This window comes from Puma concolor, chromosome A2 (assembly GCF_028749965.1).
Source record: "Puma concolor isolate L17-30 chromosome A2, mPumCon1.1.hap2, whole genome shotgun sequence".
Taxonomy (NCBI): Eukaryota; Metazoa; Chordata; class Mammalia; order Carnivora; family Felidae; genus Puma; species Puma concolor.
This window is the reverse complement of record NC_141668.1, coordinates 68,735,482-68,762,591: the sequence shown is the minus strand read 5'-3', so window position 1 is coordinate 68,762,591 and position 27,110 is coordinate 68,735,482. Positions and strand designations below refer to the sequence as shown.

The 27,110-nt window shown below is 38.2% G+C and overlaps 1 protein-coding gene and 1 long non-coding RNA gene across 2 annotated transcripts in view; one reads left to right on the top strand and one right to left on the bottom strand.

Moving 5' to 3' along the window:
• The window catches only part of LOC147583249 (uncharacterized), a 208,609-nt gene that overhangs the window by 3,281 nt on the left and 178,218 nt on the right, over positions 1 to 27,110 (bottom strand). Inside the window, exon 4 of the long non-coding RNA XR_015246804.1 lies at positions 601 to 690. This is a non-coding gene — a long non-coding RNA (uncharacterized LOC147583249). The remainder of the gene's footprint in view (positions 1 to 600; positions 691 to 27,110) is intronic.
• The window catches only part of UMAD1 (UBAP1-MVB12-associated (UMA) domain containing 1), a 223,378-nt gene that overhangs the window by 111,393 nt on the left and 84,875 nt on the right, over positions 1 to 27,110 (top strand). The window lies entirely within an intron of this gene.

Here is a 27,110-nt window from a genome sequence, read left to right as displayed (position 1 = left end):
CTTCTGTTTCTTGCAACAACACTCTAGTGCTTGATGATGATGATGATGATGATATTTAATAAAGCAATACCATTGTCTCAAACTACTAGTGACTTACGAAACTTCTAACTTAGATTAAAATGGTTTTGATATTTTCTTATTTAAGCTCAAAAACAGAAATTAGATCATTAAGCAAATTTAATAATATTTTTAGCTTAATATTAAAGCCCTAAAAGTTACTTTTTAAAATCAAAAATTGTTTAGGTCATTGAATTGTTATCTTTTATTGAACTATCAGTCATTTCTTGAGTTCCATCTCTATGCCAGGGGTAGAGCCAGGCCTGCACCAAGTATTAGGTAGTTTCTGGCCTTGAAAGTTTACATTCTGGTTATGGGCAATAATTTTGGCTGAGCAACCGAGAAGTCTTTCATACATTCAATAAATATTCACTGAGCTTCCGGCTCTACACTAGGCACTGTGTCAGGGAGTGGGGATACACTACGGTAAGCAAGACACATAAGATCATTGGCCACATGACTTTCAATCAGCTGGGGAGAGCGATCATTAAACAGTTAATAAAGTGGCAGGTCCACAGGTGTTGTGTACTTAGGGGCACTTACCCTAGTAGATGAGCAAGCAGGAACTGTAGGAGGAGGGAAGATGGGGCTGACCTTGGTGTTGTGTACTGAGAGCCCAGTGTGCTTGTAGAACTGAAAGAAGGTTGATAGGAATTTACTGTAGATTCAGTTGGGGAATGGTGACTTGAACTATTCAAGACAGGAGGGAGGAGGGCTGGTAGCTGGAGGGAGACCTGGGGTTCTTACAGGCTCATTTAATAGGCATAGATATCTATCTGAAGTTTTAGAAATAAAATATGGTCCTACCCAAAATCTTGGAAATAATTCTCTTGCCCCGATTTAGTATCTTTGGGATATTTTTCTGAACACTTATTAAACTTGTAGCCAAGAAAGTATTGTGTGCGTGTGTGTGTGTGTGTGTGTATGTGTATACACATAAAAGTATTATATATAAATGGTAGAACAGTTCTTCTCAGTCACAACTCATTTTTGTAGTGAAATAATAGTTTTAATCAGAATTGCCCTTCTGGTCATTTGTTTGGCACAGGCTCTTTTGTTAGGATCCAAACATGGCACTTAGAACTGAATTGTAGCAATTTTCTCATCTTAATAAAATTGTGATTGTGCCATGGCATCAGATTATTCTAGAGCAACCTTGCCAAGAAGCAGCAAAATTTACTTGTCTTTTTTTTTTCCTTCCCGGGTATATATGTAGTTAAACTCAATTTTTAAAAATACATTTTACTACAAGTTCTTGCTTATCGCAGGCAAACCCAGTGACCTATTATTTGTTACTTGTATCTGCAGGCCAACAATTTATATTAGGAAGTAAAACTTTTACTGTATAGCATTAAAGTTCATCTGATGAATAATCTGATACTGCCTCAGGTTTCAAACTTTGTTGTGAGTAAAATAAGTCCTCATGCAGTTTAGAAGTAGTACAGCAGCTGCAGACCCAGAAGAACGCGTGCTGTTACTCACATAATAAAGGAACCCCCAAAGCCTTATAATTTATAGATTCATAACCACTTCTTGTTGAATTTATTCTTCTAAATGGTGCAGGTGCTACTTTGGTGTAAAAACATACAACCCTCTTTAGGCAATCTAGAAGAACTCCAAGGTGCTTAATTTTTCTTTCCCCCCTTCTTCCATTGTGAGCTGGTTAGCGTTAAGGATAAACTCAGCACTCCTTTAAAGCTCAAAGGTGCGATTGTTTAAAAACTTACCTAAAACTCCTTTTTAATCATTTAAATATATATGTAATTTCCTACAGATGTGTAATGGATCATTTATTTAAGATTTGGACAGTTCATGTGAAGCCCTATTGTTAACTTATTAGAAAATATTATGATCTTGCCATGTTCTGTACGGGTCTAGATGTTGCTGGTATGTTGATGAGGGCCACAGAAGTCCCTGCCCTCATGGAAACTCAGAGTCTGGTGCAGTTTATATTTTGGTGGATTTTGTAAGCGCTCTTCCCTATTCGGCTTTCATGGAACCTCTTGTCTGATGAAATCTAGGCGACTCTTTCAAGTTCTGTCTTTTAAAGTCTGCTCCCTTTAAAATGATGGCATGAGTGTATTGCTTCAGAGATGGCGGTGACTATTTATCGTGAATAGCGAGCATTCCAAGAAATTAAGCTGGTAACCAAAAGTAGGATTAAATAGTGTGCATTGTTAAGCACATTTATTTTAGATTTCAACTTCAGGGTATTAGTAGCTGGCATTATTTCATTAATAAAGCAGCATTTTCACCAAGTTTTGTAAGAGGATAAACAATTTTCCAGGAGATCATCAGGGGCTAATATGAATTCTACAGTAAAGTACTCTGCTCCAGATCATAATAACAATTACCCCCCCCCCATAATAACAGTTTATACTTAGGTGCCAAGTACTATTTTAAGAGCTTTACATAAATTGACTAGTCTAATCCTCACAATAATGCTTTGAGGTAGATACTATTATTATACCTCTGTATTACATACATGGAGCTCAGAGTAAGTAACTTGCCTAAGGTTACAAAGCTAGCAGGAGGCAAGGCTGAGATGAGATCCCAGGCAGTCTGGTTCTCCGCCTCTGTGCTCTACACTTCTCAGACTTAAATATATGCTTTCTCATTACCCTTCTTGCTTTTTTGTGTCCTAGTAATTTGCTTTCTCTCAGATACGTAAATATTGACTTGTGTAACAGACACACCTTACTCTGAAAGTGAACCTACTGGCTTTTTAATTCGGGTTTTTTTCCATGTTCATAACTCTCTTATCTTACAAAGGCTTTTTTCAAATTCTAAGTCCAGCAGGTAGTAATTTGGAAGTTCATTTGTTTTGGTTCTTTATGGTTTTGCTTGCTTATTTGTTATTTAATGTGTGTTTTTTTTTACCTAGTACCCTGGCATATTTATCACATTTTAAAACGAAAATTTAGTCAAATTCGTTGCACACAAAATTTTATTTCTCTGTGCCTCTGGAGAGCAGTGGAGATAGAAAAGAAGTCCTTGTTTTCCCATAAAGAGGAGCACAGTTTTGCCGACTTCATGTTCAGCCCACGGCAATATTTTGGGTTACTTTTCATCCCTTTGGGTTTCCTGCTGGAGCAAGTATTTCTGCTGTTGTGACTCTACACCGTATTGAACGCGCCTGTGTTGTTTGGCTCCTGGCCTCCTCTCCTGCCTAGTGTTTCTGCTCCTCCTCCCAGGTCAGCTGATGGCAGCTTCTGTGACAGGGCCTGTGCCCTCCTCCCAGTCTTGAGGATTTGCTGCCTTCAGTGCATCTGCTTGACTTTGCTGTGTTGTTAACTAATTACACTCCTTGAGGCCAAGGTTTTGTGTGTGTGTGTGTGTGTGTGTGTGTGTGTGTGTGTGTGTGTGTGTGTGTTCTTGTTAGTTACACTGCTCAATCCTGAGGCTTAAGATCCTGCCAGATATATACTAGGGGTTTGATATTTGCTGAATGAAGACACATCTATATTATAACACTCACTTTATTGTATTTAATAGTTGGCACATGAATTTGTCCTTCCCCTTCTTCTCTCACTCATGTTTGCATTTTCCCTGTTGTCTATAATGCATTAGGTAGGTCGGTAAATATTTACTGAATTAGTGAATGAGCGAGTAAATAATACTCGTCCATCTCTGTGGCACTAGATGGGGATGATTAAAGGGAGGAGAGATAATGGATAGAAATGAAAGGACCAGTGCATTAGAAATTTTAGAACTCTGAATTTAGAAAAGAGCAGAAGCACCAAGACCAGATGTCCTCTTTTGTTCATCTGTCCAGAAATTTAGCTTTTGCATGTCTGCAGTTTGCACAAATACTCATTTGTCTTTGAGGGTAACATGGTAAGGGAGTAGTTCTAGAGATAGGACCCTCAGTGAAAACTGCATAAATCTTCTTCTGTCAGTTAGGGAGACTTCAATGGCATTAACGCAAAAAAAATCCCCCCAAAAAAATAATGTGTCTGCTTATTAAGATATAGTGAACTTTATCATATTTTAAGTTCTAAATTGAGTCATCGAAACAAGAATCTCAGAAATGATATACAAGTTTATTCCGTACTGTGGAAGGCCAGAGGACTCGAAGATACTTACTCTCTTCTCTTCACATGCCTCGAAAACCTGTCTCACTCACCGGACGGTTTTCCCTACAAATCATATGATGTCTTCACTCATCAAATGCTTGTAGAGTGTGTACTCTGTACCCAGGTAGTTGTCTTGGTGGCCTGCTGACCTTGGGCAATCAAACTTATTTTGGACCGTTCTTTTTTGTTTCCATAAAGAATGGAGGGAGGTGGAGAGGGACAGAGGGAAGCACATATATATGGAAGAAGCAGCATGTCCTAAGACAGAGTTCTGACAGCACAGCATGTTCTAGAAATGGTATAGCATGGTCATGGTGGTCGGAACACAGGATCCAGGAGAAAAGAGGAAAGAAGTCGCCACAGGCCTTGGGGAAACAGAGCTACATGGATGAAAGTGGGTATTGAGAGCTGTTGGGGACTTAAAACCCATCAGCACAGTAAACATACTTTCCCCTGGTCTCCTGCCCACCACCTTTTCAACCAGCGTTCCTCTTACTGTGCTGGTTGACTCTGGTACAGATTTTTGATTTCTACCCTTAGCTCAGAGCTCAGGAGGACTCTCTTCTCTTTAAAAAAAAAAAAATTTTTTTTTTCTTAATATCTATTCATTTTTAAATTTTTTTTTCAACGTTTTATTTTTATTTTTGGGACAGAGAGAGACAAAGCATGAACGGGGGAGGGGCAGAGAGAGAGGGAGACACAGAATCGGAAACAGGCTCCAGGCTCTGAGCCATCAGCCCAGAGCCCGACGCGGGGCTCGAACTCACGGACCGCGAGATCGTGACCTGGCTGAAGTCGGACGCTTAACCGACTGCGCCACCCAGGCGCCCCAATATCTATTCATTTTTGAGAGACAGAGAGCATGAGCGGGGGAGGGGCAAAGAGAGAAAGGGAGACACAGAATCGGGAGCCAGCTCCAAGCTCTGCGCTGTCAGCACAGAGCCCAACACAGGGCTCCAACCCATGAACCGTGAGATCATGACCTGAGCCAAAGGCAAGCGCTTAACTGACTGAGTCACCTGGGCACCCCTCTTCTCTTTTTAAAAAAAATTTTTTTCCAACCTGTTTCTAATGAGCTGCATTTTTTAATTACCATAGTGAGTATTCTAAACTGCAGCAACTTTTCTCAGGAACCTCAGCTCTCATGACCCACCCCCCCCCCCCTTTTAAAGTAATGACTAATTGCCCTTGTCATTTTTCTGAGGAAATGGGTAGGATCTGGCATGTGCTGCCTCAGTCTGCCTCCGCTCCACATCCAGACTTCCCTTTGCCTCCCGCCATCCTTACAGTCTTTCTGCCTCAGAGGGAAGTATGCGTTCACTTTTTCAGCACCGACTCCTCCTCCAGTGCTCTTGAGCTTGCTTTGGGCTGTGGGACCTTCCTGTGTTGATCATCTGTGCTCTTATTTCTTCCTTATTACAGGCTCTTTCCTTTTAGCTCCTTAACATTCTCAGATCTCTCCTAGCCTTGAAACTGCATTCTTTGACTTTTCTTTTTTTCTCAAGATGTCCTGTGTTTCTTCTTACTTAAGCAAGGAAGGTGGTCTGAGGATTTAGAAAGATTACCTAGCCATGAGGTGGAGGAGGAAGTGAAGGAAAGCAGAAATTTGAGGGAAAGATCAGCTACGAGGGTGTTGAAGATAAAGTGGTGACTGTGGGGAGGAGCTGACAAATCTGAGAGGTATACAGGAGGTAGAACTGATCAGACTTCAAATGGATAGGAGATGTGAAGGAGATGGAGAAATCCCTGATGACCCCCAGAATTGAGGGAGTGAATACAGAAGGAGGAGCAAGTTTTAGGGAGAAGACAGTGTGTTCCCTTTTGGAAGTGTTGGGGTGAACTGCCCTTAGGGCATCCAGTTGGAGAAATTGAGTAGGCAATTGGAAGTATGATCTGTAGCTCAAGAAAAATGTTGGTTCTTTAGAAACAACATTGGTAGTCAAAAGACATACTGGTATATCTTGAGGTATAGTGTTGGGTGAGATCTCCAAGTGATGGAGTAAGAAGAAAATGGCCTTGGGGAATAACAGAGGAGGTAGAATAAGAGGAACCTATGAAGGAAACAGAACAAATAGCCAGAGAGAAAGAAGGATAAAGAGTGGGGTGTGTGTGTGTGTGTGTGTGTGTGTGTGTGTGTGTGTGCGCGCGCGTGCCCGCATGCATGCATGGGTGCCTTGTGTAATTTTTGTTAGATTTGTTTTAGCTCCTTGAAGAAAAGGCTGATATGTATTTCCTTGTTAAAATTGTGTAGACTCAATCAATATCTAATATATGCCATTATTGATAGAACCCACTGAAAATAGAGTCAACACTTGGGAAGAAGTTCCTTTGCCTGAAATCACATGTTGCTAGGGTTTCTGGAAAGAATGCATTTGTTAATCAGATAGTTTGGGATGTCAATAGGAGACACATGGAAAAGTTGGGTGACTAGTGTGCTCAGGGAACAATCACTGCAGCAGCCACAGGATTTTATTTTCAATAGCAACTTGTTTATTGATGAAGGCGATCTTGATGGCTGACTTGTTAGAGAGAAATCGTTGGTAGCTTCATGCCAGCGGTTTTGCCACCATAGTGGAAGTTCGCAAATCTGAACATTTTTGTTTTTATCTCCATGATGTTTGGTCACATTTACATTCCACTGCAACACTCCAGTCGTGAGTCAAAATTAAACACTGTTATAAACTAGATTATATCCTTATGTTTGTGCAAAAAAATCTTTTTCGGGGCAGGGGTAGAAATTTACAGCAATCCAAGAATTCATCCAAAAGCCACTAACAACTTAAGTTGGCCTCATATTAGCCGGATCCCACTTTGGGCCTCCATGGGAGGTGGTAGGAGGTGGGCAGTGCCTCAGGAGCTGTGCAAGAGGGCCCCCTGGAGGTGTGCAAAGAAAGTCATAAAACTTCCATTTACAAATTATTTCTATCTCCCCCTAAGAAAAAACTGAGGCTCCTGGGTGGGTCAGCCAGTTAAGCGTCCAACTTCGGTTCACGTCATGATCTCACAGTTGAGTGAGTTTGAGCTCCCCCATCGTCCTCAGTGCTGACAGCTCAGAGCCTAGAGCCTGCTTCAGATTCTGTTGATTGTGTGTCTCCGTTTCTCTCTCAGCCCCTCCCCTATTTCTGCGCTCTCTTGCTCCCTCTCTCTCTGAAATAATAAATGAATAAACGTAAAAAAAAAAACCTGCCAATTTTTGTGTGTTTTCGAACATTCATTAGAGATCAGTTCAGTGCTCCATGTTTGCAAATAAGTCAATTATGTATTGATATAGATATAGAGGAGGCATGCTCAACTATTTTTAAGTTGGTGTTTGTTCGGGAATAGACTCTGGAGACCTCAACTTTAAATCCTAGATACTGTTTGAATGCTGTGGGTAAGTCAGGAACATTTAGAAGTTTCTTAACAAAACCCTGTCAATAATTTTAGCTATTATCAGAGTCCAAGTGTTCTACTTGCAAATGCAGATGTGTGTGACCTGACCTTAATTCCACAGGATGGATTTTGACCGAGAGCATCAAAAGGCAAGTTCAAACCCATTTGCTGCCCTTTCTGTAAGCATGCCGCAGTTTCTCATGAACTACCTAGTGTCCCTCCGCGCACGGTGTGTTCTTTACAGCCATGCTTTAGTCACAGGCAGTTTAAACTGTTCAATAGTATCTCGCTTTAAAAGGTAGGCTGATGGCGTTTCTATCTTCTGGTACATCTGGTAAGTTAATATATACAGTCTCTGTGAGTATCCTGCAGGGACCTGTTTTTACATGCATACAGGGACGTTTATGCAGAAATCAAAGGCCATGAATCAGAAGAACACAACTCTTGTTTCCAGTGTACTGGAGGCTTAAAAAAAATTGGCTTTGAAAAATTGAAAGTAGTGTGGTTTGTTTTTATTGTGGAACCGATCAGGAAGAACAATTTACAGTCATTGCCATTCTTCACAGCTGAATGGAGTAGAGGTGCCCGCCTCGTGAAATGGAGCAGCTGTGCCCGGTTTCTCTGAGCTCACAAAAACATTTGCTTTTTAATCGAGAACTTTGGATGGTGGGGTACAGTTTGTTTTCATGATGGAAGTGGTCAGTTGTGCCTTACCAGACAGCTGTAGTGTAATTAAGAAAAACTGTGTGAAAGTGGATTAAATATAACAGAAGAAGCCTTGAAAAAGGGGGAGCATTCACCTTAAATTTATTCATTTTTCTTTAATCCTTAAAAAGCAGAAATATCACTACAATTCTGCTCTACAAGATTTTACTATTTCACAGTATCACTTAGCTCTAACAGATATAAGATACCCTACGACAGAAAAATTGTTTGCTTTTGTGACAGTTTCAAACTAAAAAGTAGGGGTTTTAAGATGATTTGGCTTGTGAGAGATCTGCTTTCCAAATAACGTTTAAAATCAGGAACTGCACAATTAGGTTTACGTTGACTTTAGTGCATTATGGAAGTTAGTGATCTACTTTTGTAGAGAAAGTGTTTTGAGGCTGCTTTTTAAATTCACTTTGTATACAAATTGAACATGAGAATTAACTGTTTTTGATGATGAGAAACTATGAGATGAAAATCACAGTTTTCTTGATAAATTTTTAACTGAATTAGTGAAATGAGAATGAAGTAATCTGGTGAAGTGTTGATTTGTTGTAGTTAAATGTGGAACATTAGGCTGTCAATTGGCTTTGAAAAGCATATACTTATTTTATGCAGCAGACTTTGAAATAAGAATAGAAATGCCTTAATTTGCATCATAGTCTACAGTAGCAAAATAACTGTTACAAGGTCAGAGGAAGCTGAATTTAAAAAAAAACCAAAAACTATTGTGCTCATAAATAAACCAAGATTTGTACTAGACATTCATTGATCATAAGTTTTTATATGGATTGCTCAACACATTAAAAAACAAAATTTTCACCCTAGGCAAAATAAAAGGTTCAGGTTTGCTCTAAGAGTTTATCGTATAGTAATGACTGTGTATGGAAGACTCGGGTTTTATGTCTGAGAGGATTCTGGAAAGCCATAGGGAGGGAGCGGAGTGGGCAGGGAGTTCCAGCCCATAAGTTGTAAGCTGTTTCCAGTCTTCAAGCCCTTATCCTGGCAATTCTCAGAGGAGGACTCCACACTGGCTGTTTTTGAGAAGAATCCCAACTGTCCCTTCCCTACTCTTTGGTGGCCATTCTCGCTTGATTCCTTATGTCTTTCCTCACCAGAAGCCCTAAGAAAACTCAGAGTCAGACCTGAGTTTATTCTAAATGTCAAACCGTGGCTGCAGCTTGATAGTTGGCTTTTCTGTTTGTAAATCGAGCCCTCATGTGCACCAAACTCTTCTTCAGACTCCTGCATCTACAGAGCCTGGGCAAAGTTGAGTTCAGGAAGGTGAATCAAGAAGAGTGTGGGGTGGATTGGAAAAGTGGAATAACAATAAAGAAATTCTCTGAGGCCAAGTTTTAAAGTAAGAATGGCAACGGAGAGCATTGAAGGGAGCAGTGTGTTGCAATGAAGAAATTCCTGGAAATTCTGATCACTGGAATTAAAATCAAAAGATCTGAATTTAAGTCCCAGCTAGCCGAGCGTTTGGGGGAAGTCCTTTCCAGCCTCTGTTTCTCCATGTATAAGGTGGAAATGCAGTATGTGCTCTACATACCAAACAGGTTGAGTCTTAGGAAAGAAAGAAGGGGAGAGAGAGAGAAAGACAGTTGTGGGGCAGTAAAGTCCTATGGTGTAGTTATGGAACCAGTTGGCCCATCTGTATCTTTTTTGGAGGGGTGGGAATGGGGAGGAACTCTTGGCAGCAAGGAGAGAATGCAGCAGACATTAAATTTGACAAACATTGAGTGTTACTAGAGCTCTTAAGAATCGCATTATTTATCTCTGTTGGACCCCCGACACACCACTTCCCCCACAACACCAATTCCAAACCCTTTCACCCTCCTCAAGTCCCTGCCCAGCCCCCACTTTTCAGTCTGCACAGAAAAATTCCTCCCCTACTTTGCCAGGAGGGCTAAGCAAGGCCCTTGAGCTTCCCTGGCCTACCATCTTGAAGTATCCCCGTCTTTATCCATTTCCTTCTCTCCTTCTGTCGCCTCCATGCAAAAAGTAGACTGTGTTCTTGACACATTCACATCTTACTTCATCCCAAACTTTGCTTCACCAATGATCTCCTTTCTCTTGTTCTTTTCACCTGGTTCTCCTTCATAGTCAAGAGACTCTGCGTTCAGTGTCCTATGTGTTGTTGTTTTTTTTTTTTTTTTTTATTTGCATGAATGAAATTTTTAGGAGTCATTTGAATACTTCTATCTTTGCCATCCATGCTTTATTTTGGTCCCATTTAGTCTGGCTTCTGTCTGTTTCATATTGAAACTTGTGTCTCAAAGGCAGCTGGTGATCTCATGCTGAAGTCCAGTGACCATTACTCTGTGTTTGCTTCCACTGGTCTCCATGTGAAGTTCCATGCCCACCTTCACAGCCTCACCTCTCCTAATTACAACCCTCACCCTTTGGCTTCTCTGTGTCAGTACATTCCTTGTTCTCTTTACTGACTGCTTTTCTCTCTTCCTCAGCCTCTAAGGGTAGGTGTTCCCTAAAATGCTGTACAAAGCTCACACAATTTAGAAAAATTAATTCAAATTGGGTAGCAGACCTAAATATAAGATAAAAATCTATAAAACTGGTAACAACATAGGTGGAAATCTTTGTGACATTTGGATAAATATTTTTCAGATATAACACAAAAAACGTGATCCAGAAAAGAGAAAATATTGATGAATTAGACTTCTTCAAAGTAAATATTCTTTTAGAGAGGCATTGTCAAGAAGATGAAAAAAGCCTCAGATTGGGAAACAATATTGAAACTTATCTCGTAAAAGACTTGTATCCAGAATACGAAGAACTTTCAAAACTGCATAATAAGAAGCAAACAGCCTCATTTTTAAAAATGGGCAAAAGATTTGAATAGATCTATTAATGGTAAATAAGCCCATGAAAAGATGTTTAACATCATCAGTTCTTAGGGAAATGTAAATTAACCACAGTGAGCTACCACTACACCCACTGGAATGGCTAAAATCACAATTACTGACCCTACCAAATGTTGGGAGGTTGTGGAGGAATGGGAACTTGCATATATTATTGCTGGTAGGAAGGTGAAATGGTACAGTCATTTTGGATGTTCGACAGGTTTTTAAAAAGCTAAAGAGAGACCTACCGTGTGACCCAGCCATTCCACGCCAAGGTTTTTACTGCATGCTGTATGAGTCCCGTTGTATAAAAATCTAGAAAATCCAGTGATGGAAAGCAGAGTTGTTGCTTGTGAATGGGAATGTGGTGTAGGACGAATGGATTGCAAAGGAGCATGGGGAAATTTTTGGGAGTGATGGATATATTCATTAGGTTGATTGTGATGATGCTTTCACAAATGTATACACATGTCAAAACTGATCAAGTTTGACACTTGAAAATGTGCAGTCTGTTATACATTAATTATACCACAATAAAACTGTAAAAAAATTCATAGAACTACACACTGAAAAGGATGAATATTACAGAATGTAAATTATCCCTCAACAACTCTGGCTTTAAAAAAAGCATATAGGAAAATGAAATATGGGGATTGAGATTGTTAAAATAATTAAAAGCCAATCTGAAAAGATTACATACCATATGATTCCACTTTTACAATATTCTCCAATGACAAAGTTATAGAGATGGAGAACAGATTAGTGGTTGGTTGCCAGGTGTTAGGGATAGTAACAATGGGGGGGGGAAGCGAGGTGAAGGATAAATGGAAATTTTCAATACTATTTATGCAACTATGTAATGCATAACTAATGAATCTATAATTATCTCAAAATAAAAAGTTGCTCTTTTAAAAAAGGTCTACTGGATATTTTTGTCTTCTCTGATGGGAAACCATCAATTTTTTATATGTTAAATCTATAATGTTTACCATACAAACACTAGAAATGGATTTCATTGAGATGATTACAACTTAATGTTGCATTGTTGTATACAGAAACCATAGCTAGAATCATTTTCCAATTTCTGGTTCCCCATCTAAACATGGAATACCTTAATTTTTTTTTTCTCAGACAGTCTTAGTTAAATTGTTCTGACTAGATAATATATACAAATGGTTCAAAATACATAAAGAGAGATGCAGTGAAAAGTCTACTGCAAAATCTGTCTTACATTATACAATTCATATAATTCCCCCAAAGTAAACAACTATTAACTTCTTGTGTTTTCTTCCAGAATTTATATGTATACAAGCAAATGCAAACATATTTTTTTACTCTCCTCCCTGCTTTTACCCAAAAGATAGTTTACTATATTGAATATTTTACATTTTTCACTTAACAATGTATCTTAAATTTATAAGGCGATAGAGAGCCTCTTAATTCTTTTTCTTTTGACAGTTGCATAATATTCCATTATGTATTTAAATGTATATCTTCCATACATATATATACAGAGGCAGTTGTGTAATATTATATACATAGTACATAGATTGTATATATAATGCACACACATCTATACATAATATGTAGATACTAGGTTATTTCCAGACTCCCACTTTTGTAAACAGTATTGCAGGGAATATCCTTATACATATGACATTTCCTCCTTGAACAAATATATGTGAATACATGAAATTGCCCATACTGACTTTTTAATCTAGAAAAAAATTTACATGGTTCAACCTAGTATCTATAGAATGCATTTTCAGATGTGTAATTATTGGAGACAAAGTCTTTAGTGTCCTTTGGATTTTCTGCTCAACTATCAGACGTGCATGATAATTTAGATGCCTAAAAAGGGTGTGGAGATGCATTGTGTAAATGTTCTATTCAGTATAGCTAAGGGGAAAAATGCCCATGCACACACAGGGATATTTCTCAAAGTCCTTTGCCAGTGACTTTATTCAGTGACATGTCTAACTCTTAGCCTGGTCCAGCTCTGTCAGGCTTCTTGGCCTGTTTATGAAAGTCTTTGCTTTCTCCATATTGACAGACCTAAGACTAGAGCTCTGAGCCCTTTGTCTTTCCCAAAGGGGAGTTGTCCAAAATATCTTCTTACGTACTCTCAGTGCACAATCCTCCATTGGTTCTCCCAATTATTGCAGCTTTAGTATTAATTAGGTCTTAAGTGATAAATTAGATTCTCCGAAAAAGGCTGACTTTTTTTTGTACACAAGACAGATAGATGGGGCATGCCCTTCTATATAACGAGCCAACCAATTGAAGTCTTGGCTTCTGCAATACTGGTTGTATATGTGTGTTTGTATGAGAGAGAGAGAGAAAGTAAATATAGGAAAATTTAACAATTGGTTAATATAGGTGAAGGGGAATAATATAGGATGTTTATTGTACTATTCTTTCAAATTTTCTATAGATTTAACATTTTTTTAAATAAAAATTTGAGAGAAAGCATATTCTTTGCTGAAATTATTTGCTGTGAATTAGGGGCAGCTTCATTACCTACTTATGTTCTTGGTTTTTGTTTTGCTGTTTCTAAATTTGAAGACATCTTAGAAACTTTGCCCCCAGATTAAAAAAAATAAGTGATGGTAACAATTCATAATTGTTGAGGGTTTCTTCTCTGCCCCATGTTGGGCTCAGCATTTTATGTGGATGATCTCATTTAAGCCTCTTATCAACCTATTATTGTCTTCATCATTTTTCAGATGTAGCCACTCAGACACAGCAAGGTTAAGTAACTTGCCTCAAATCACAGAGCTAACATGAGGTAGAAATGCTACTTGCTGCCAGATCTGCTGTCATTATACTTGACCTGGCCTTTATTTTGGCCTGAAGTCTTCTGAAGTGAGAGATATTACATTTGGCTAAAACTCTTGTAACAATTTCCTAATCTGGATAATATGATGATCTGAAGTCTTCATGAAAGAATACAAGTAGATGTACACAGGAAAACTGTCAAGTTTCTTGACATGTTAATAATTTGCAAAGCTCTGTGAAAAAGAACTGTTTTGTGTACCTATTGCAGCCAAGCCCTTTTTACCCCTTTTCTGAGTTTGCTTCCTATGTATAAAATTACCAGCCTGCAAAGAGGCATTAGTTGGCTCTTTTTCAGTATATTTCTTGTACCTTTCCCTCTCTATTGACTCTTTTCCATCAGAATTTAAGCAAGTTCTCCCTTTATTCCACACAGCCTCTGGCCATCACCATCTCTTCTCCAAGCCAAGCTTTCCTAATAAATGACTCTTATAAAGATACCATAGGGCTCTTTTCCTGTTTTGTACCAGCTCCTCTGATCCTCCGCAACCCCATCTTATGCCCCCAACTGCCGGTTTCCTTCGGGTAATTTTTCTATGCTGTTCTTTTATTCACGCAACTGAGACTCTGTTTCATGTACAGTTTTGTAGCCTCATTTTCTTTTTACTTTTAATATTGGGGAAATTTTTTCATGTCATTAATTTTGAGACCCTTTTTATTGATGAATAGCATACATACAGAAATGTACACGTTTTAATTTCAATGATTTCTCATACAATGTCATTAGCCTCTAGATTATGAAATAGAAATTACAGAATCCTAGAATCTCCCCCCAAAGCCCCCTTCAGCTACTTTATCCAGCCCCCCAAAGCTACCCTGACTTCTTAAAGCGGAGATTGTTTTTGTGTATGAAATGCATATTAAATACACTCATATTTGTATACTTTTTGTGTCTTGCTCTTCCACTAAAAAATATTATGTTTGTGAGATTCACTCACATTATATGTGGGTGTAGTTGATTATTTTCATTGTTATATATTATTCTGTTGTGTGAACTTATATTGATATGTCTTTAAACATAATGGCTATATATTATCCCATTGTACAGATATACCATAATTCATTTATTAATTCTCCTATTATTTTTGCCAGGTTTTTACTATTGCAAACATCTTGGTATAAATACTTAAACTAATGCCTGACCACTCCTTAGAATATGTTCTAGAAATGCATTTACAGACTAAAAGGATATAAACTCTTTAAAAATTCTTAATACACATTGCCATGTTGCTTTCTGGAAAGATAATACCAGTTGACTTTTCTGTTGACACAGTACCCAACACCTAGGTATTCGGTAAAATTTCATTGACGTGAACCGAATGTACTAAAGTCTTCTATATCCTAGGATCCATTTCTGAATTTTCTGTGTCACTGATCTGTCTTCTTTCTAGTTCATTAGTTTTTTAATCAATTTAGATTTTTGCAAGTGTAATAGTGTATAGGGCACAAATTCTTTTTCTGAATCTCTTAAAAAAATTATCTGATTGTTCTTGTGTTTTAAATTTTTGCAAGTACAGGGGCGCCTGGGTGGCGCAGTCGGTTAAGCGTCCGACTTCAGCCGGGTCACGATCTCGCGGTCCATGAGTTCGAGCCCCGCGTCAGGCTCTGGGCTGATGGCTCAGAGCCTGGAGCCTGTTTCCGATTCTGTGTCTCCCTCTCTCTCTGCCCCTCCCCTGTTCATGCTCTGTCTCTCTCTGTCCCAAATAAATACACATTGAAAAAAAAATTAAAAAAAAATAAATAAAATAAATTTTTGCAAGTACAGTCTTAAAATATATAGACTGCCAACTTCAGGCAGAAAAAATGAGGATTTCATTGGAATTACCTTACTGGTATTTCTAAAATTTATGTAATAGGAATTGACATATTTCTATGTATATAATCCTATCCAGGGATGATTCTCCATTTATTCAAGTATTTTTATTAAGCACTCCTTAGTAAAGTTTTATAAGTTTTTCACAAGGGACCTAGCTTTCAAAATTTTTTTATTTCCACACATATTTTGTGGCTCTTGGGAATTGGATAATTTCTTTCTATTTGATAACTAGTTATTGGAAATCTACAGAGTTTTATATATTTTGTATTTATTCTCCTTATTGAGCTTTTATTAATGCTAACAGTTTTTGGTTTCAGTTTGCTACCATTTATGCTTTGGGGTTTGTGACCATTTAGTTTCTAAATTCAGAAAGAGAGAAATTGATATCTGGGATAAAGATAGAGAAAAACAGTAACCTGGAAAACTGTTTTAAAAATAGAATTGTAGAATTCTGATCATTTGTAAACTCCATTTTTTCATGCATTGCAGTGCTGTCTCAGCCAAATCCAAACCATTTTCTCTAGCCTTATATTTTGAATTAAGAAGCAAGTCACAGAGTTTAACATAAAATTAATGAAATGTTTAAATGTGAAAATAGTCTATCACATTAGGTAAATCGCTCCTACAAAGAAAACCATGTCACTTACCATTTGTGTTGCTCTAAATGTACTTTTTTCCATTCTCTCATTTTTTAAACTTTTCTTACTTGTTGTCTATTTTGCTTCTCTGTTTCTTTTTAGGAATACAGTAATTTGGGAAGAAATTTTTTAAATACTAATGGAAAACAAACTTCAGAGTAAATAAGGGAAAAAATGAAAATCTTTCAGTTTTGTTCTCTAAATTTTCCCCCTACATTCTCCTATATCTTTCTGTTCTTCTGGATATTTCCCATACTTCTCTGTCTCCTTATATACCATTTATTTATTTGAAAGCTTTACACATATGCACATGTGAGATATACATGTTTGTGTCACATTTTTTGTATCACCTTCTCAGAGGTAAGAAAATATGTCTAGGTCATATATATACATGTTGCTGCATATATAATAAAAATAATTTTTTCTTAGTTTTAATAGTTTACTTCTGATTTTTTAAACATTTAAATTTGTTGCCTTATGACTTTTATTCATTTTAAATTGTAGAGTTTTTTTATTGCTTAATCTTAAGAATAGTTTTAAATACCTAGAAAGTTGAAGCATAAATGTAATCAGAAAATAATACTTTAATCCTGGTTAATCCACATTATTGACCTTCTGTGCCTACATCAGCAACAATAGCAGAATGTCTGGTACATAATCTCTTGTGTGGACACCCATATCCACTGGCCAAGTCTGATCTAGAAATGAGATCCTCTTTTGGGATGATGGTTTTGCTGATTTTTAGGAAAATAACAACTAGGATCTCATTTAATCCTCATAAGAGACAGGATGGTTGCACTGTCTTATCTAATTTGTAAAGTGAAACTAGGTCAGATCAACTACAGATAGTTGTAACTTGCCCTATGTGGTCTGTAAGCCAAGGCTGGTGTTAGTAAAATATATATGTACTTTGTCAAAATAAAAAGAATTCACTATCTCTATAATGGCAGTAGAATTAGAGTATGAGAACATAAGAATCCTATCTTTTGTAGAATAGAAATTATATTTTTAAAAAGGCAGAGGCTGTAGGGAGTGTTTCTGTGGATGTTTGTTACGCTGGGAGGAGAGAACTAGAATGAGCAACGAGGCCACCTTGTTCCCGATCTCGCTTGTAAAGTGGATTCATGAGCAAGGATGGAGGGCAGCAGTCAAGATTAGCTCAAAGGTTGCTTCTGAGTCTTAGCTCCCAATGAACTATTGGAAACTGTAGAGGTAAAGTGATGTGCTTTCATTAGAGAGATGTAAAACTGGTTCCAAATCCTTAAGAGAAAATAGAAATGAAATATAAGAGCCAGAAATGATTACACCACCAGCGTAGTTAAAAACCAACAACAAAACTGCTTCAACAGGCACCTTGTTCCACGTGGTATTTGTTTTGTTTTTGCACAGTTGTTTTTTTTTTTTTTAATTTTTATAAATTTGTTTATTTTGGAGAGAAAGGGAGAGGGAAAGAGCATGCATGCAAGCAAGGGAGGGGCAGGGAGGGAGGGAGATAGAGGATCTGAAGCAGGCTCTGTGCAGAACCCGATGCGGGGCTCAAACTCAGGAACTGTGAGAGCGTGACCTGAGCCAAAGTTGGATGCTTAACTGACTGAGCCACCCAGGCACCCCTTGCACAATGTTACAAAAGTACATGGTGAGTGTACTTCTGGTTAAGTGAAATAAAACCAGAAATAAGACACTGTGCTCAGTCTACTCTAATTCAATACATTCACAAAAAGGCAAAATGAAGAGGAAAATGAAGACAATACATGGATGCAGTTTGCGCATGACAGTATGCCATTCTGAAGGCAGATATTATTCATGGAGAGAATTCAGAGTAAACGGTTTCCTTTTATAATTATGTTAGAAAGAACATGGGCCTTAAACCCAGACAGAGTTTAATTTGAATACCGACTCTACCACTTAGGCATTTTGTGATGCTGGGAACTTTAAATCTCTCTTTCAGTATTTTCTTTACCTGTTAAATAAGCAAAAGTATTCCTTCTTTTTTTTTTTTTTTTTTTTTTTTTAAATTTTTCAACGTTTTATTTTATTTTTGGGACAGAGAGAGACAGAGCATGAACGGGGGAGGGGCAGGGAGAGAGGGGGACACAGAATCGGAAACAGGCTCCAGGCTCTGAGCCATCAGCCCAGAGCCTGACGCGGGGCTCGAACTCCCGGACCGGGAGATCGTGACCTGGCTGAAGTCGGACGCTTAACCGACTGCGCCACCCAGGCGCCCCCAAAAGTATTCCTTCTTAATGTTGTTGTGAAGAGATTATCCCCTTTCATGAAGTTGTCACAATTTCCTTAGAAAGTAGGGGAAAAAATGCTTAAAATCTCTTAAAGACGAGTGCTGTATAAGAAAATAAACAAGACTAGCCTGGTTACAGGTTATTGTATAATCTGATTCTATTGTTGAGTTACTTTCTGCCTCTCCTTAGAAAGAGGTTGCTCAATGGTCTGACCTATGTTAGAGTTTTTGTTGTCTATGAAACATACCTGAGTGGTTGTGCATACTACTTTTCTGTGGAGTCATTTACGAGTGAAAATGGTAAAAAGGTGGAAAGAGTAAAGGATTACTTCTGTTTGAGTTGGTGAGTTAATGGGTTAATGGAGCCATTGAGATCCTTATCTCCACCTCCACCTATATTTCTGTCTGGTATCTATCTTTGTATCATATCTATGCATTCTAACCATCCTAATTACTCTTCTCATTTATTTTCTGTTTATTTTGAAATAATTTTTGAGCTGACAGAAAAGTTGCAAAAAACAAAGAGCTTTTTGTTTTACCATTTGAGAGTAAATTAGTAAGATGACCTGTCATTACTTCCAAAGAGTTTAGTATGTAGTTGCTAAAAGCAGACCTATCTCCTACATCAGTCATCAAAATCAGGAAATTAACCATCGAAGCCATAGACCACCATTTAGGTTTTGTTCAAATGATGTACTTCATAGCAAAAGGATCCTGTTCATACTCATATGTTGCACTGCGTTGTCCTGTCCCTTTAGTCTCCTTCAGTCTGGATCGGTTCTTCAGTCTCTCCTTGACTTTTCAATCCCTAGATACTTTTGAAGATTGCAAACCATTTATTTTACTAAACATCCTTTGGTTTGGGTTTATCTGACCCATCTTCAAAATTGGATTTAGGTGATGCATTTCTGTTAGGAATATCACGGAAGCGTTTGTTCTTCTCACTGCATCCTATAAGGGAGTGCACAATTCCTATTTGTTACATTCCATGATCACTTACTTAGTTACGTCTACCAGATTTCTCTATTGTAAAATTACTCATTCTCTCTTTATGATCTGTATGTGGGGAGTGGTGCTTTCAGACTGTGTAATATCCTGTTTCTTATCAACCTCCCACCCACTAGTTTTAGCATCTATCTAGGCTTCTTGGCTGAATTAATTATTACTGTGACAGTTGCCAAATGGTGATCTTCTAATTCCTTCATTCCTTCTGCATTCATCAGTTGGCATTCCACTGCAAGGAATAGCTTCCTTCACTTCTTTTTTTATTAATTCTTTTATTTATATGAGCATGGGTGCATGGATTTTGAAAATTATTCTCTGATTTATGGATATATTTTCTCATTTATTTATTTTGAGAGAGAGAGAGAGAGAGGGGGGGGTGGGGAGGGACAAAGAAAGAGGAAGAGAGAGAATGCCAAGCAGGCTCTGTGCTGTCAGCATAGAGCCCAATGTGGGGCTCCATCTCAAGACATGGGAGATTATGACCTGAGCTGAAACCAAGAGTCAAATGCTTAAACGACTGAGCCACCCAGGCAACCCTGGATATTTTTAATGGATTATAGTCTTTTGTTATCATTACTTATTTTGATGCTTAAAATGTCCCGGACTTGGCCAGTGGGAGCCCCTTCAAATTGTCCTCCTCATTGTTTGAGCCCTTTATGGCAGAGATGTTCTAGATCCATCTTCACCCTGCTTGGACTCCAGCAGTCTGAACCACACCATTGCTGCCACAGTCTCCCCAACATCCTCCTCTCCTCACCTGGTCTCTGAAATCCTGCCACTGCCTACCTGCTGGGACTCGATTCTTCAGGAAGGGAGAGAAGGAGCAAGAGTGACCTGGATGGATGGATGGACAGATGGATAGACACATAGGTTGACTGACTTTCAAAAAAATGTTCTTCCCATAAAAATTGGGAAGTACAAGACTATCTCACCAATCTTACAGGGAAACAGATATTTGGATAATCAGAAATGATGGATATGCCCCACATAATTTACTTATTTTAATTTTGGAATGTGTCTTAGTCCATTTGAACTGCTATAACAAAATGTCAGAGACTAGGTAGTTTATAAACAATGGAAATTAATTTTTCACAATACAGAAGGCTGGAGAGTCCAAGATCAAGGCACCAGCACGGTTGCTTTCTGGTGAGGGCTCTCCTCATGGTTCAGAGCAGGTATCTGCTCCCCATGTCCTCACCAGGTAAGAGGGCTAGGGAGCTCTGTGGGGTCTCTTATATAAGGCACTAATCCTATTGATGAAACCTCTATCATTGTGACTTATGTACCTCCCAAAGGCCCCACCTCCTAATACCATCATCTTTGGGGGGTTAGGATTGCAACATGAATTTTGAGAGGACACATTGAGACCATAGTAGAATGATTCTGTTGTCTACTCATGTTTGAAAATGGGTCCACTTACTATTTTGAGAACTCAGGGCCTAAACCAACCTAAATTCTCCAGCTCTTTTAATCCCACTTCTGTTATATGGTCTCCCAGTCTGAGAAACGTCTTCCTAAGTCCACTATTTGGTATAATTTTAGAGTCAGGCTTAACAAGAAACCATATTCTTTATGCTTTTCCTGCCAGCGTCTTCTGTTCTATGATGTGTAAGTAGATGCATGGTCTATAGATCATCTGGCCCTATACAGAGAAGTAAGTATATAGTAGTTTCCTCCTCAGGAAGCCTTGTTGGGACAGCTGGTTTTTTTTTTTTTTTTTTTTTTTTTTTTTTTTTTTTTTTTTGCTTTTTTTCTTTGATTGTTAGGCTCTCCCTATTGCCTTGTTCTCACTGGGGCTGATGTGCCTTCTGGTAAGGTGAGGAGAGAGAATCTTGACAGCAACAGGTAGGAGGTTTGCTTTATTAAGTGTGGAGGTGGGTGAGGTAGGGAAGTTCAGAAGACAAGGAGACAGGTTGATTGGAATGAGGCAGCTACTCTGAGACGACTTTGCATAACAGAGCTGGTTGGTTAATATGTTTGTCTTTCTGTCCTAGTCTTTTAAGCCTTAAAAAAAAAAAAAGGAGCTGCTTGAGATTGGAACTTTTTTTTAATGTGTTGCAATTAGGCACATGTCCAAATGAATCCTAGTTTCACTAAGCCTGCCCGTAGAAACTACTGACTTTATTTGAAATCACTGAGTCATGAAGGTATAAGTATATAGTGAGGGTTTACTAAACAAACCCTGATTTCAAGAATGTCAAATTTATGAAACTGAGCAATACTGTGGAATTAGGAAGTAATAAATTAGAAATATAAGTTTAAAGCACATAAACCATCTTCAATTTTCCTAACTTTAAGATGGCAAATAGTTATACTGTTTAACCAGTCATGAAATGAGCGAATCCTTCTTTACAAACTGAAAGAATTGTAGATTCTTTTGAACATTACAACTATTTTTAGAGACATTTTGTATCACAAATATATTAGTATATATTCTAATGTGGTACTATGTTTTTTTTAAAGAAGATATTGTAAAATTTATTAAATACACACCAGTGAACTTACAAATACAGCACTGAATACCATAAGATAAATAAAAATATTTTATCAGAAGTCCTTTGGAATCCCAACTACCATTCCTATTTCATGCCATTATCTTAAACTCACTGTAACTACATAGAACCCAGTAAAAATCTCTTCTCTGATTTCAAAGTCACTATTGACTCTTTGTCCTTTTGGTTCTACCCTTAACAAACTGCTCAGAAGTGTTTCCAAGTATTTTACAGCTGGTCTACCTCTTGCTTCCTTGTTACAGAAATCTTGTCCAAACTTGACATCAGAGCTGTTTATTGATCTCTCCTTAAGCCTTTTGTTCAACCTCTTTCACCCAGTCCTAAGTGCTATGAATAAATTTATTTCCTTTGACCAATCATGGTGCATCCTCTTCAGCTTCCTTTACAACGTCCTTTTGACAATGCCACGTTTGCAGTAATGCATCAGTCAGAAAATAGCTATTTCCTAAGGGCCTACCATGTGCATTCTTGGTACCGGTCACCATACTAAAATGCTGGGAGTATTATGACAAATAAAATAAACACATCACTGCCTTGGTGGAACTGTCAGTCTAGTGGGAACAACAGCTAATTAAACAAGCGAGTGTGTACAGTTAAATGATTGCAAATGTGTGAGGTGCTTTGGAGAGGAACAAGAACATACGGGAGTGTGGAAAGGGGGCATGGGTTAGGGAGGTGGAAGCTGAGATGTGAAGACTGAATAAATATTAGCTGATTGAGGTGTGGGTTGAGAAACATTTCAGGCAAGGAATGGTCTTTGCCCTTTTCATCATCACTTTTCACCCTCTAATGAAGCAAATTCTCTTACTGTTATCCATGCCACTCATGGTCATGAATGCTTCTTCCTTCTTAATAGGCTTTTCCTTTTCACCTTTCTGGTTTTGTGCTATTAGCCTGTTTTGGAGCTCCTGAGGTCCTAGTCTCAGGCTTTTAAAGTCTCATTTGCCCATTGCCTCCTCCCCTGTTACTCTCTTTTTTCCTTCCATTAACTCCGTTAATCTCATAGGTGGGATTTCTGTGGGAAAGCACAAGCCAGCAGTGAGCACCTTAGAAGTGATTTGTTTAAAAAAAATTTTTTTTTAAATAATTTAAAGGGGCGCCTGGGTGGCTCAGTCGGTTAAGTGTCTGACTTCAGCTCAGGTCACGATCTCGTGGTCCGTGAGTTCAAGCCCCACATCGGGCTCTGGGCTGATGGCTCAGAGCCTGGAGCCTGCTTCCAATTCTGTGTCTCCCTCTCTCTCTGCCCCTCTCCTGTTCATGCTCTGTCTCTCTCTGTCTCAAAAATAAATAAACGTTAAAAAAAAAATTAAAAAAAAAAAGTGATTTGTTGACATTGAACCCCTTCCCCTGAACACCTGGATTTCATTGTCTACAACCTCCCCTCCTCATCCTAGTGACATCAGAGCTTAAGGTGATGGAAAAATGTCTGTTCCCTAAAGGAAGTTTCGGGCTTTTTGTTTTGTTTTGTTTTTGCTTTAGAGCATTAAAGGGTATGCACGTTAACTGTGAGGTTGTATAATCTATAATTGTGTTCTATCTGTATATCTGGTACTTTATATTTTAGGTTTCTTGATTCAAGTTACTCAAAAGTTTCTATTTTTATAACCAGCAGTTGAGATGTTTAAGTACAGCATATTGGTATTCCCCATCACTAACACTGTGTTGTTTACTGTAAGGACACATAAGCTTGCAGGTACATGTCGACAGAAACAACTTCGTTGTACTAGTGCAGAGAGGCCAAAATGTGCTCTCCTGACACTGGTTCTTAGTTTTTACTGCAGTGCATTGGAACTGGACAGCTACTCAAACTGTTGCTTACAGCCAGGCCCTTTATTGAGCCATAACCAATTCTGTGGCAGAGAGACAGAAAACACAACTTCCTTCACTTGATTTTCCTTTTTTCTTTAAATGTGTGAATTTATTAAAATAAAAAGAATATGGAATAAAGATTAATATATATGAGAACACTTATTAAAATGAAACTAGAATAAATTATAAAACAGTATTAACCGGTAGTAGACATATCTTTAACTTCTATCACTTTATTGTTCTAAGAGGATAATCTGTCTTATTTTTAAAATGTTTTATATTTAGGGGCACGTGGGTGGCTCAGTCAGTGAAGCATCTCGATTTCGGCTCAGGTCATGATATCATTGTTTGTGGGATCGAGCCCCGTGTCGGACTGTGCGCTGGGCTGGACTCTGTGCTGAGCTCAGCGTGGAGCCTGCTTGGGATTCTCTCTCTGCCCCTTTCCTGCTCGCAGGTGTGCGCGCGCTCGCTCTCTCTCTCTCTCTCTCTCTCTCAAAATAAACATTTTTTAAGTGCCTTATATTTAATTGTGGTAAAATACACATAATTTTACCATCTTAACCATTTTTAAACATACAGTTCAGTAAAGTACTTCAGAGTGTTGTTACTCTTTCTTTGCAAAACTCATACTCTCGTGCCTATTAAAACATCTTTCCATTCCTCCCTCCCTCCCGCCCTAGCAACCACCATTCTACTTTCTGCCTCTATGAATTTGACTCTTCTAGGCACCTTATATAAATGCAATCATACAGTATTTGTCTTTTTATGACTGATTTATTTCACTTAGCATAATGTCTTGAAGGTTCATTCATGTTGCAGCATGTGTCAGAATTTCCTTCCTTCTGAGGCTCGATAATGTTCCATTGTGTGCATGTATCATATTTTGTTTATCCATTCATCTGTTGATGGATGCTTGGGCTACATCCACCTTTTGGCTCCAGTGAATGCTGCTGTTCTCAACATGAGTGTACAGATACTTCTTCAAGACCCTGCTTTCAGTTCTTTTGAGAACTTACCTTATTGAGCCCCAACCTTAACACAGAGACACGTACTCTCTACATATTTAAACAATGTGGGAAGGAAGGAGAGGAGGAGGGAGGGGACAGTCATTCCAAAAATTAGGCAGATGGTAATCTGTCAGCCATCTAAGGTTATCTAAGTCTGTTTCAGTGTTTCTCCAAGTGTTATTCATGAACTACCTGCATTAGAATCTCCTGGAACGCTTGCTAAAACTTTTGACTCTTAAGTAAGTGTTTCACCAGAGTTCACAAGTCTGAATGTCTTGTGAGACTCAGGAATTTGCACCCCTGGTGATCCTTACACACACTGAAATGTGAGACGTACTGCCCCACTGGGAGGGAGATGTCTCAGAATTTACCTGTGTTAATGCACATCAAGGCTCTGCTCTCTGCCTGACTGTGGGGCACATTCATCCCCGACTATCCCATGATGCACTTTCTTTTCCACTCTGTTTATATATTTAAATAAATAAATGCACTTTCTTTTCCACTATATATATAGTATGTGTATATATATATATATATATATATATATATACGTACATATACATATATATATATATACGTATATGTACATATATATATATATATATATATATATATATATATATATATATACACACATACTATATAAGTTTTGTAAATATAGCAAAAGGATGGCCAGGCCTGAGCTGGCAACCCTAAACTTTGATCTGGGCCCTTTTTCATTCAAGGCCATTCTTCCTCAGGATGCTAAGTGGCGATTCACTGTGGCTGTCCGCCTGCTTCAGTAAGGGGCCAGTAAACAGGTTAGGACTTCCTCAGGCCTTGTGGTGTCTAGGTTTACCTGTGTTCTTAAAGGGACCACTTCTTTTTTTTTCTTATGTGAATATTTTAAAGATAACACAGTATATTGTGATCCTCAGGATAGTGATTTCACACATTTATGTTGTATAACCAAATGACAAGTGTTACATCTTCAATAAAACCAACCAGGTTCTTCTGCATTTGGAAATCAAACTCTTGGTCTTTATCCAGTTACCACATCATGCCACCTCATCCTATCTGCCATGTGTAGCTTTGCTTCTAATTGTGATCTGTGATTTGCAAGTAATTCTTTTAATACCAGCTTTTCTTCAAATAATGTTGATGTATTTTCAGAAATATTGTCTTCAGACTTTTGTGTAAGTGATATAAGACCATGTTTGACTTCCATTAAAAGTAATGATACTGATGGATATATACATATACACACACATATATGTATATATACATATATATGTGTGTGTGTGTGCATATGTATGTATATGTGTGTGTGTGCATATGTATGTATGTGTGTATATATATATATATATATATATATATATATATAATGAAAGGCACGGTCACTGTAGTGGGGGCAAAGTCCTATTAATGAAATTTGGTTTTGTTACAGCTGGCCACCTTTTTCACAGGGTGCTCCATAAAACTTTCTATTCCTTAACAACTGGGGACTCCCATAATTTTTAGTTTTTGGCTTGTTTCTACAGCCAGTTTTTGTGATTTGCATTTGCTGGAGTTGTAATCCCTTCCAGAATGTAAATGCTGTGAGCCTGGGGACAGGACTGCACTAGTTCACATGGTGGCCAGCATGATATATGTACACAGCACGTGTTGAACAAATATTTCTTGATTGAATGAAACTTGAAGCTGATTAGATTTCATATACCGCTCTTATTGTTTCTGCTAGAAAGTTTCTTTGCAGTTTTCTATTAGACTAAAACCCTTCTATCAGTCTGAGAACTCCATTTCAAGAGATTGAAAAGCTTACCAATCTAATATCTCTGATTGGGCCAATTGATGCTACGTTTGAAACATACATTGGATCTCATGGGATCACTTATTTTTCTATGTTGAAAATGGACTGTAGAGAACCCCTGACACCCACCAGTAATTTCACAAATTTATTCTGTTGGTTGGTAAGGAGACTGAACACTCTGACTGTGAGTGACATGATGTCAATACGTCTCCTACCTAGGGTGCATTATTAGTGATAGATCAATGCCATCATTTTACCTACAACAGGCATCGCATTTGAGTCTGTGTCTCAGGATACCAGATAACCTAGTAGAGTGAGCCTACCCTTTTCTATTTACAAATTTTGGCCTCAGGCCATACACACTGAAAATCTTTTTTGTGTCAGT